This window comes from Belonocnema kinseyi, chromosome 6 (genome assembly GCF_010883055.1).
Source record: "Belonocnema kinseyi isolate 2016_QV_RU_SX_M_011 chromosome 6, B_treatae_v1, whole genome shotgun sequence".
NCBI classification, from domain to species: Eukaryota; Metazoa; Arthropoda; class Insecta; order Hymenoptera; family Cynipidae; genus Belonocnema; species Belonocnema kinseyi.
In genome coordinates, this window is record NC_046662.1 from 87,367,977 (window position 1) to 87,380,790 (window position 12,814).

General features: G+C 32.3%; 1 protein-coding gene across 1 annotated transcript in view; it reads right to left on the reverse strand.

The window, feature by feature from the left end:
• Nucleotides 1-11,495, reverse strand: part of LOC117174433 — a 184,364-nt gene extending 172,869 nt beyond the window's left edge. Inside the window, exon 1 of the mRNA XM_033363555.1 lies at nucleotides 11,449-11,495. The gene's annotated coding sequence lies outside the window, so the exon portion shown is untranslated. The remainder of the gene's footprint in view (nucleotides 1-11,448) is intronic.
• Nucleotides 11,496-12,814: the final 1,319 nt, after the last annotated feature.

Consider the following 12,814-nt stretch of genomic DNA (forward strand, 5'->3'; position numbering starts at 1 on the left):
CAGTAATTTTTAATGGAACTGTGATAAATAAGGAAACTGACGAAGAGTACATTCTCAATCTATGTATATGAAACTAAATATATATAATATGAAATCAGGAGTTGGGAAATATGAAAATTAATTTTTTAAATTTTTAACACTAAGATTCCTTAAATTGAATACTCTTAAAGAATTAAAAATAATAGAGCTTCACGTGACTATTCTTTGGTAAAAAAAAAACTAAGAAAGTATCACCAATTTTTTTTAGAAAAATTCATGCTCCTTCAGAATAATTGAAAGATGTAATGTGCATTTTTTCATTTTTTTTCTAATGATAGAAGCAGAGAAAAAATATAAGAACGAAAATGGACGTTATCCCCCCCCCCCCTTAACTCATAAAATATACCGGCTAACGATTTGAAATTTTAGGAATTTTTTTTTTTATTGTATGCTTTCAAATGGTTGACTCAGCATTTGAGGCGCAATTCAAAAGACTTTAATAACTATGGTATTAAATACTTAGTAGATTAGGTGTGAGGAGGTAGAGGGTGCAACGAACCTGGCTTCTCCAACCCTTTAGCCAATCGTAATCACGCAAGAGATAATTACGCTTTTGCGTGAATTATGGTGGTGCAGACGAACTGATTTGATGTCGATAGAAACGGGTTAGATCAAGTGGTTATGGACCAATGGGTAACCGGTATCTCGTGAGTGCCACGCCCCATGAAGCCTCCGGAGAAATCAGCGTCCGGTCCATGAATTCTTCAGTTTATCAGAGCTGGCTTGGAATTGTCTTCATTCCGAAAGAGCTTGGAAATGATTCGTGACAATAGAAGAACATCCACCTACACGCTGAACCGTCAAAATGTTGGAACCAGTCTACCAAACCAATGGGAATCTGCCGACTCTTTTTTTTCCAAATAATTATGGGCAAATATTTGAAAAAAAACGTCCTAAGTTAGTGTTAATCTTAACTGGGTTCTTAAACGATAATTTTCTAGATATGGTCCTAAGACTGCTTATCGATTTCTTGCAAGGGAAGTCAATCGTTTTTCTTGACGTTGAGAACAAGAGTTACGCAACGGGAAGCCATTATTATTGCAACATCGACCCAAGATGGTGGGCATGTGGTAACAAAGAGGCACAGGTTAAGCCTGTAAAAGAGGAGAATGCCTCGATCGATCGCTAAGAACTTGAGTCTTAGTCTTTTTTTTTAAGAGGACTATCTTTAAAAAATATCTGGAAAATTTAAGGGTATTGCATGTTAAAATGGTAAGATCCAGTTCAAAGAACTTAAAACATTTCAAACTATTTTGCGTTCCTGAATCAAGCCTACACTTAATGTTTAAAGATTAGAGTGAATAATGAAGCGTACTTCTTACAAATTATCAAAACCAATTTTTGTTGAATTTAATTTACAACAGCACAAAAAATTTATCAGATATTATGACATTCAAGCGAATATGAATAGTTAGAATGTGAGGCTTACATTTTAGTTTTTTTAACGTTAAAAATATGGTGAAATTAACGAATCATTAACACTGAAATTTTTTTTATCTATTTATTAATATTTCTTACTATAATATTATGGTTCTGCACACAGAAATTAATACTCTGATGGATCCAAAATGGTTATAATTTACATTTCGATATAATTCAACAGTATATTTGTAAACTCAAGAGAGTTGCTGTCCGACGGCAACGTCTGCTACTACTGATGACAGAACGCCATCCCATGTTGGTCATATGTGTTTAGATTTTTCTTTACTAATTATATGTTTTAATTAAAAGAGATTCAAAGAAATTAGTATAATTTGATAGTAAATAGAAAATTTAAATAAAATTGGATAATATAGATAATTGATATTTTCAAACTTAAATGTAAAATATTACTGACCAGACTGTCAGTTTTTAAAGATAGTTTATAAAGATAGTTTTAAAAGTATGTGAATTCTTTACATAAAATCCACTTTCATGTATGAAAAAGAATAAAGCATAATGTCTATGTATACTAATTCGAAAATAATTTGTTAAATTTTATTATTTCAATACATTATCTGTTAATGCTTTTTTATTATTCAATCATTTTTTTGTTTACTAAAATGAGTTGGAGCATTTGTATTTTCACGCCACCCATTAGAACAAGTAAGAGTGACATTAAGTATTTGTAAAAGTTTTTAAATTCTGTTCCGTCTTCTGATGAAGTAAAATCACACATTTTGTAAAAAGTTGAATATGCATGAACCAACAAAAAATATAACCATTAAAAAAAATTAACAAAAAGAAAATTAAGAACAAAATAGGAAATAAATATAATACAGAAAATGCTTGATATTTTTCACTTAAAATAAGCACGTGTCTTTATTATGTTACTCATCATATATGTTACATTTATCATAAATTAACATATAGACTTTTAATTTATGATATTTTTCAATAATTCGTTACTTATCGCTGGCTTCAATGTTTTAACTTCAGGATAAGACAAGGTATCAGATTTGTGTCAACTTTGAACCTCCCCGAAAAATAGAAAATTCAAATTTTTAATGAACGAAAAATAGTGAAAAATAAAAAATTCCATATTGCCGTCTAATTATCCAAAATGAGAAAAGCATGAAAAAAAAATTGTACCCGAAAAGATCTACAAATTTCTTATCAATAAATTTTTTATAAGATGCGTAGTTTTTGCTTTATTCGTAAAACACAACATTAAAAATATTAAATTAAATTAAATTAAATGTTTGTACTAACCCCATAAGCTGCGAAAAGAGCAAAAAAATATTTACCCAAAAAGAAGCTACACTCTTCACGGTAATATTTGTAGGGGCTAAGGTTGTAAAGTAGAGGATATTCCCTTACGATTTTTGTCCTAACTTTAGCGCTCTTATGGGCTTAGTCTTTGTTTCTAATTTAACGCTTCACACTCCACCTTCCTGTACCGAATAGAATAATTTGACGAAAAGTTAACAAAAGTAGAGCAAGAAGAAGACATAGTGATATTCGCGTAATGCTTCAAGTTATTTTGCACACGGAAAAAAATATTCATTACACTTTATAGAAATAATACTATAGTAGAGGATACGCTGGGAATTTAATAAAAGTTAAAATCGTCTTTGTTTTACAATTTCACGTAGGGTATACTCCTGGTGCTCCAGAGAACTGCCCTACGTCAAAAATACAAATACATTACTTTAAAATTGTCAGTATTGTAGTAGAATGATACGATGCATTTTATTGTATTATAGGACAAGGTCCAAACTACACAAAAGTGTCACGCAATAAGTACACCTGACAAATTAGAAACTAAGTACACTCACACTGATAGAGTAGGGTATTAAAGAAACTTCCAATCTGGCTTATCGGATACCATTAACTTACGCGACAGACTATTCTGACAGTGACTTGTCCGAACCACAGTACATTACTGCAATAGTCTCCCCCGTCCCCACTCGCATTCAGCCTCCCTCAAGAGAAGGAATTCCAGCAGTCTTACTCAATGCAGTTGACGAAATTAGAAAAAGCATAAGCACTCTGGTTATAAATCAATCAGCGACAGCAGAAAATATCTCCATATTAGCAAGAGAGAAAGATGAGAGAATAAAAGAAGGGCAGGAAATATTAACAAGAATTGGAATAAAAGGAAATATTCAAACAGACACCGAAAGCGAAAATGGAGGAATAGTTACTGAAGATAAATATTCGGATGACGACCATGCCAAAACGAGATTAAAAATCAGAAATGAATCTATTTTGAGAAGTCAGCAACAAATAGAACCTCAAGCACCACACTGGCACGAAGGGATACCAGCTAAGGACATCATTAGAGCCATTAAACCTATAAATGGCAAGACTATATGGGCGTGGAAGATTTTATTAAAATAGTATTAAGGACAAAAAGTCAATGTTCCCAACCACAACTATTACTAGATTTTATTTTAGCTGAAAAAATCACCAGTAATGCTGACAAAGCCATACGCGACACCCCTATAAATACTTTTAACGATTTATGTAAAGCCCTAGGACAAAATTTAAAGCAAACGCGTTCAATTCTATACATTGAAGTAAAATGGAATCGTGTAAGCAGGATCCAAACGAAACTATACAGAACTTCTCTTCACGCTTTAAGCAAATACTAAACGAATTAAATTACGCGGTGCAAGCATCCTCGGAAGGGACTGAAAGACAACTCAGATTAGAAATCAAAGAAAAAAGAGGCAATCAATCGCTAGATGCTAAATCTAAAACGAGAAATTGGAATTGAGGTACGGACAATGAAACCAACAACGTTAATGGAGGCCCAAACTGGTTTATTCAAAAACCTCCCAATGCTTTAGCAAGCAAAATTTTCAACAAGATCAGTTCCCGACAAGATCGCCAGAAGTAAGAAACATCCAGGAAGAAGAATGTTTAGAGAACCAGGAGATGATGGAAGAAGAAATTCTGGAACTCGAGGACTATCTGGAACAAGCAGAATTAATGCAGTTTCCGGAAGACAATGTATCAAGGAAAGATGATGTAGAGGAGAATATAGCTTACTAGTTGACTCCGGAGCAGCTATAAATATAATAAAGGAAAATTCGTTACCACAAGACGTAAATAAAATTAAATAATCAAAGAAATTTTAAATGGGAAAGGATCACCAGAAATCCCATGAAGCGGTATATTTGAACTATTTCGTAAAAAGCATTTATTCCACATAGTAGATCAAAACTTTCCATTGCCCGAAGACGGAATGCTTGGATTAACCTTCCTCAAAAAATTCCCCAAGTACGCTCTTACGCCAACAGACTTGATAATTTAAAATAAAAAGTTATCTTTACACGATGACAGAATTCGTAGCATCTATGGAAACCAAAATATACAGAATTAAGAGTGACGAAGACCATATAGATATCTGGATAGAAAACCAAGATAATATCCCTGACGGATTATAAACGATTGAAAATAACGAGATACAGGTACCATTTTTAATTACTCAAGACAGCCAACTAAAGTACCCGAGGAAATTAAATACGAAAAGATAAAAACAATCAATACTATTCCACTTGAATCGGAAAAGGAAAAATCTCGCAATACACAAGACCCATTGCAAACACTATTAAAAGTCTCTAATATCAATCACATTGAAAAGGAAAACCAAGAGACAATAAAGAAAATCTTACTAAAATACAAACAGGCGTTTGTACTACCCGAAGACCCACTGCAATGAACAACGTTAACCGAGCATGAGATTATCTTGAACTCAGATAAAGTAATAAACCTTAGATCACATAAATTACCTGAAAAACATAAAGAATTCTCTCTAGAGGAGACTTAAACACTATTAGATAAAAAAATAATAGGACTCTCACAATCACCATTCAACTCTCCATTATAGATTCTTCACAAAAAGGGGGAAAATTGAGAATGGTCATAGACTACAGACAAATTAATAAAGAGACAGATCAGGACGCTTATTCTTTACCAATGACTGCCGACATCCTGGACCAGCTTGGAAAAGCAAAATTCTTTTCAGCACTTGATCTAAGTGCTAGTTTCCACCAAATACCAATGAAAGAGGAATGCAAATGGTACACTGCCTTTTTAACACAACTAGGACACTTCGAATATAATCGAATGCCTTTTGGCTTTAAAATGCTCTGACCACATTCCAGAGAATGATGGACAGAACATTCCACGGTCTCATTAGAAGAAATTGCTTCGCTTATATCGACGATATAGTTATATTTGAAAACACAATTCAAGAGCACAATAATAACCTTGAACTGGTTCTACATCGTATCACTGATTTAGGACTAAAATTAGAGCCTACAAAATGTGAATGTTTAAAACCAGAATTGGAATATTTGGGTCATATTATAACAAATGACGGGGTAAAACCAAACAATGAAAAAATTAAGAAAATCATCTATTTTAAATAATTACAAACAATTAAAGGTATACAATCTTTTCTTGGATTAACTAGCTATTATAGAAAATTTATTTCAAATTTTTCTACGATCGCCAAACCTTTAACAGCATTGAAACAAAAAGAAACACCATTTAATTGGACATCAAACTGCGAAAAAGCCTTTAAAACTCTAAAAAATGCCTTAACATCTGCGCCAGTATTAAGATTCCCAGATTTTAAAAAGAAATTTATTTTAACAACCGATACCTCCAATTACGGACTAGGGACAGTCCTTTCTCAGGAAGGACACCCGTGCCTGTTCATATCGAGAACTCTAAATAAAGCAGAAGAGAACTATACAACCAGCGAGAAAGAGTTATTAGCCATAGTATGGGCCGTTAAGCGTTTAAGGCAATACCTATTATGAAAGAAATTCACCATCCAAACAGACCACAAAGCATTGATTTGGCTACATAACGTAAGAGCTCCTATTTCCCGCTTATGAAGATGGAGACTAAGACTTGAAAAATACGTGTACGAAATCGAATACGTGAAAGTAAAGGAAAATTAGGTAGCTGATTGTCTATCGCGACTATTCCCCACAAAAACGTAGGACAAATATTTGCCATAACCAAAGACTCTTAACGACAAGCAATGGAAAGCCTAGGAATATCAAACGAAAAAGTAGAAGAAAAAAATCTAGAAGACCTGTTACCGGAAATAGAAATATTCAACACACCAGTTATTAGAGAAGATAGGATACTACAAGAAGAGAAAATAAGATTACCGCACAGGAGAATAAGAGAACCCTCACCGGAAACAGATGTAGGAGAAGAGAGGGAACCAAAAAGACAATCCGAATCAGAAAATTTGTACACTGAATTTATGCAATCGCGATTAAATCCCATTCCAGGAAAAATCAAGATAAAACCAAATGCAAGAGGAAAATTATGGACAACATTAAAAAAGGAAGACTTGCCAAAATTTAATAAAGAACAATGGTTAAAAAAATTAGGCCAACTCATTGAAGAAATATTGTGTAAAAACCTAACCATTATTCGCATTCGTGTAGGAGACCCTTTAAATTCCCCTTTGGAAAAAGGGTCACTCCAAGAAATGTTAGAATTCCTATCAACATACGACCCAGAAAAGTTATCCTCACTGTGCTTCGTCAACACAAGAGAATTGATAAAGGAAGAAAAGGAAGCAATTGTAAAAGAAGCACACGCAAGTCACATGGGAGAACAAAACACTTTAGAAAAGGCACAAAAATTAGAACATTGGACTAATATGGAAACGATATCAAAAAATATATAAAACATTGCCCAATTTGTCAACTTAATAAAATGACAAAAATCAAATATCAGATGGAGGGTATAATTCCTGATATCCCTTTAAAACCAAACGATAGAATATCCATGGATATATATGGACCTCTCCCAGAAACAATTAAAGGTAACAAGTATATACTGGGTATACAAGACCAATCAACCAGATATACAGTACTCCTACCCTTAAAAAATGAAACCACTAAAGATATAATGGAATAATTAATTGATCACTACATTTACACCTATGGAACACAAACCTTAAATTAAAAAACGCCGAAAGCATTTTAGACACAATTTAAAGCCATCACCAAGTCCAAACATGGAAAGAAAATGCTTCAGAATGGTTCCGATATTTAGGATACACATCTTTAGGTATAATTACCTTTCTAACTATGTATAAAATAGGACCATTCAACGCTATAATTGATCTTGTAAAACGTCTAATAGGCAACTGTCATACAAATTGTAGTTTCAGAATCAAAGCCAATACTGTACACCGACAAGAGGCAGTTCCAATGATTAATACTAATGTTTCTGTACCGAAAATAATCACGACTAGATTTTTGAAATTTGAGGTTTTTAGAGACTAAAAGCAATCCAAAAAGGGGGCTGTAATATGTTATATAGCCACAGCTTTTTCCTTTGAAGATGAGCAGCCTATATATTGAAGTGCATTAGGGCCGCTAGTTTAGTTCTAATTTTGACTTGACTCTGTAACTATACGAAATAAAGGCAGCTGATATCTCCCTAGAGATATCACATATTTTTCAAAAAACCTTTTTGCCTTTTTCATCCTAACTTCTTTTGAAACTTTTTTATAAACTTTAATCTTTTTTAATTTAAAAGAATGTTTAAATTCCATTAACTTATTTTGAAATTCATTAAAATCCTTTTAAACACTTGAACTTATTTTGTAATTACACAATAATACATAAACTCTTTTGAAAGTTCTTGACATTTTTTAAAGTCATTTCAAATAATTTGGAATCTTTAAAAACTTGTAGAGAGCAAAGGGAAGTTCAGGAATATGTCAAAATATTTGTGAATATTTCAAGATATTTTGGACCATCGAAAATATTTAAGGCTAAAAAGAATATCAAGAATACCAAGAATACTTAAAGAATACGTGTATGGGAATATTTAGTGAATTTATCAGGAATCTTGGAGTGATCGACCCCTCGGAATATATGTAGAAATAAATTGGTTTAAAAAAATGACATTTTGAACAATTTTTTCTTTTAAGTATATGTTACATCCAAATCATACCTATATATATACACCAAATATATACCAATTTGATATATATTTATAACCATCGGCGATCTTATTAATAGTGGTTACAATTAAACTGTAATCAACGTTGGTTTTTTGGAGAATAACGTACGAATTACAATCATTGCTGACAGAATCCATTTGTGATCAGCAGGAGCCTACACTTGAAATCGCAGAATTTCTCGAGAGCAAAATATTTTGTTTTTTGAAGTAAATTATACTTTGTTTCATGTTTTCAAAATTTGAAGAAAATTGGTTGAATTTGGGAAAGTTTAATTAGCAATTTAAAAATGATTAGTTTTTATGTGATTTGAATTTAATGCAAATAATTGAAATTTTAAAGACTATGATTATAAAAAAGTTTTTTATTATTATTTAGTTTAATTTTTAACGCTTTTTTAAATTATTTAATTTTTTGAATTATTTAATTTTGAACGCTTTTAAGTATAAATAATTTTCAACGATCTTATCTTAAAATATTCAATTTTTAAGATTTTCACATTGCCCTATTTTATGTATTTTCAATCTGAAATGATTCAATTTCGTGATTTTTCAATTCCAAAGAATATTGTGTGAAAGGAAAATCTATTTCTTCAGAATCTATGGTAACTAATTTTGAGTTATTTTTGTAGTACAGAAAAAACTCAATGCAAAAGATTTGTATCTTTGTTACCTTTTTCTTTTGACGTTTCTTCTCGTGTGTTTGATACCTTTTTGGAGTATTTTGGATCTAGGTTCTTTATAACTATCTTTAAAATCCTAGCATTGGTTTGCATTTTTGCTTTTGCTTGCAGCCACGAGATTAAGGTAAACTTCTTTCTTCTTAAAGCCATTTCAATGTTATTACTTTAATATTCATTATTTAAAACCAATCAAACTGTTGCTTTCACAAACTGTAGTGATGGAATTTTAGAGAAAACAACAAAGTATCTATCACGTGGACGCAGGCGTCGAGACAATAACGCCACATATTTTGTGCGTTAAAATAGTAGAGGCCAAAGCTTATACAGAATCAAAATAGAATGAAAATATCTTTAGGAGTGGCTACGTAGGAGCTGGTGGAATAAGCAGCCGCAAAGTAGGAATAATATTTCCACTTCGAGCGTCAAAGTAGGGCCTATATTTCGACTCAGGAGGAGGCGTAGTTTTTGTATTAATCGTGAAAAATAACAAAAAAAATTAAAAAATTAAATTTTTTGAAAACAACGCATGATACGAAAATAAAACTAATTCACAAAAGTTTTTCAACTAAAAAAGAATTTACTAGTTCTTTATTGATAATTTTGAGAAAGGACGAGTACATTTTTTTCGATCTAAAAAGGAGATTCAACATAAGAAATTTAATTTCTGGAAAAACCTTAAAGGATCTAGTAATTTATACTGGTTACTTGAGCATGAGAAGTACTTTGACATGAGAGGTCCTTTCGTGGCACTTGAGAAGGCTTATTAGCGTAATCTACTCATTATATGATTAACATATTTCTATTTTGATTCTGAATCAACAAAATATTTCAAATTGCTTTATTTATGTTATTATGAAACAGTTAAGGTCTGGAATTTACCAACAAATATATTAAAAGGACCTGATAGAAAGCAAATACCTCTAAATACTTCGCCTTATGGACCAACTTTTTAAACTTAAAATCGTTTCATTTTATCACACCCTTTTTGCTTTTGTAAAACGAGGAATTGTTAATTCGTTCCGCAACTAAGAGGGCTTCTCGAACAATTTCGCCGCATTGTGGTTTCGCTTAAAGGGATGCGTAATTGATTCAATTAAGGAACAAAGCATCGAATCTTCACCAACGACACGTACCAGGGCCACCGGAACAAATTTTTTTCAGGTGCCGAGTTTTGCGATGATTGAAGAATGAAGTAGGCGATGGAGGGATGAGAGGGCGGTAAAATAAGGGGTACATCAGGGGAATTTATAAGTTTTAGGCTTGGAATTCTACACCTGGGGTAACTCCAGGTGTGGAATACTCAGTAGAGGCTAATTTGCGAAAAACCCATTGTGACATACTTCTAATAAGTACGATGTAACTACATGTCTTAAAATTGGTCTCCTTTAGAATTAATACTTTTTAAATAACTACAGAATTACACATCTTAAGATTAATTAATCTTAGATTTAGATCAAGTCCATTGAGATTTGTTTTATTCGGGGTCATGCAGAAATGATTGAAGACTTTTGAAAGAGCAAGTGGGGGGCGGGGGGTCTTTAGTAAAATCTTACCTGATAGTTGTGCCTCCAGTATTCATGTTGTCAGGTTTATCTAATTAACCGAATTTATATTTATATTTGTTCCCTACCTTTAAAAACATGGAAAATATTGATTGTGTATTTTACAATGTTAGAGCTTTCATTGTTCAATACTTTTTTTCGATGAACTGGTTACTGACTATGTCAGAACGCGATTGAGTCGAATTTTTTACATAATTTATAGGACGTTATATATCACTTAAATTTGCTCGCAGTTCTCAGCAATTTTTTTCTTAGAATTTAAACGTGAAGTCAATATAATATGATTTATCACAATATCGGTTTTACACTCGATGAAGATATAATCTTGACATAAAAACTATCTTACTTTCCTAGTTCGAATCTAGTACAACATTTAACAATATACTTCCTTTTAAAAATGTTACCTTATATTTTTTGATAAATCAATTCATCGTTCATCTAGTTGCATTAGGTCGTAGTCCACGAAATCCTATAATCTAAATCTGACACGCATTTTTCGTCAGTGTGCAAAGGTTATGACTTCTAAAATTTATTATAAAAAATTTTTCCTATCATACGTCACTAAGTATTTTTTTTCGAGAAGGACAATCTTATAGAAAATCCAATCCTCATACCACTTTTTGTATCTACTGTAAAGTCATTGTCCTTGTGGCTTATGACCTTATACAAATACGTGAACAAAATAAAATGGTCAAAGCAAACAACAAAACCGATTGCTTCTAATTTGTTACCTTATTTAAACTGGTTGAAGATGGTGAGTCAAAGTACTGTTTTTATTTTAATTCATCATAGAGAAATATATCATTATCTGTTTAGTTTCACCTGTAGAGTACTAATGGAACTGTTAATGATTGACCGACTTTATACAGCTCCGTGTTATAAAAGTTTCCAAGCCTTCACTATATATTTTCACTGTGGAAATGTACGTAACGAGTTACGAGGCAATTAAAAATGAAAATATGAAGTTCAATATAGGAATAGAGATAACAGGCATGATCATTAAGATGTTCACTAAGATTAGAAACGTTCTGCACATTCTACAATACTTCACAGAAAGCTCTAATAATATTTGTTAAAATAGTTATTCAAAAATAGATTTTGTTTCTATAATATAATTATGTACTTTATCCTTCAATTTTACCTAATAAAATGCTTATGTCCAAAAAATCTGTTATTGAAAATCATGTTTGCTAACTAGTTGTTAGCAAGTTTGACACCTGCACCTTTCGACCTTGACTTCTTATAGCAATTAAATCATCAGAGTTCATCTTGTTTAAAGACAGGTCGATTTGAAAGTTCAAGAAGCATTGGTTTCTAAAAATTTTTAGAATAAGTCAAATCATTACATTTTAGTGGATGTCGAGTCGATACGGCTCGATAACAATGGACGTTCAATCAATCGAAAGAGTAAAAAAAAGAAGGAACAGATGAATGATAAAAAGTATTATTATAAGACTGGTTTTTGGTATTAAGTACCAAAAAAATATCCCTACTTCACTTCGGAGCACATATTATGATGGTTTTTTGTTTCTGAGCATGATTGTCATCCCATTGAAGACAGCGTGCATAATTTATTAATTTAAAGTTAGCTAAATAGTACAGCACGCTTATTGGTCTGGAAATATAATGCTCTAGAAATAGTTCTCAATGTAAAAAGAACTCTACTTTTTACAGGTGAAGGTGTTAGTACGAAAAGAATTGGGCTACAAGGTAATATAGATAAAAGGGCGAAATTCATGGCAAGATGACTGGCAAGATGCTTCTCCCAGATCATCGACTAGCACCCCATCTCATGTCTCAGAGCCAATGTCCATGAATCAACCGCGCAGAGAGAGTATGAGGATAAGGCCAATCAAATTAATTAATAGTGCATCGCCCTTTCTGGTTAAAGAAGGTCGTTGAAGCGCATACCAACTAATAGTCCGGGAGCCAGCAACAATGTTATGTCAATCATTTCCTTCTGTCTAACACTTTGAGGAATGCTTTAGATAGGTGTGTTGCAAGCATAGTTAGCGTCATCTGTGGCACTTTGCGCGGGTGAAGCAATGGCAGTCGCTCCAACGTGTAAAAAAAAGAAGTATTCAATGATTTCCTTCC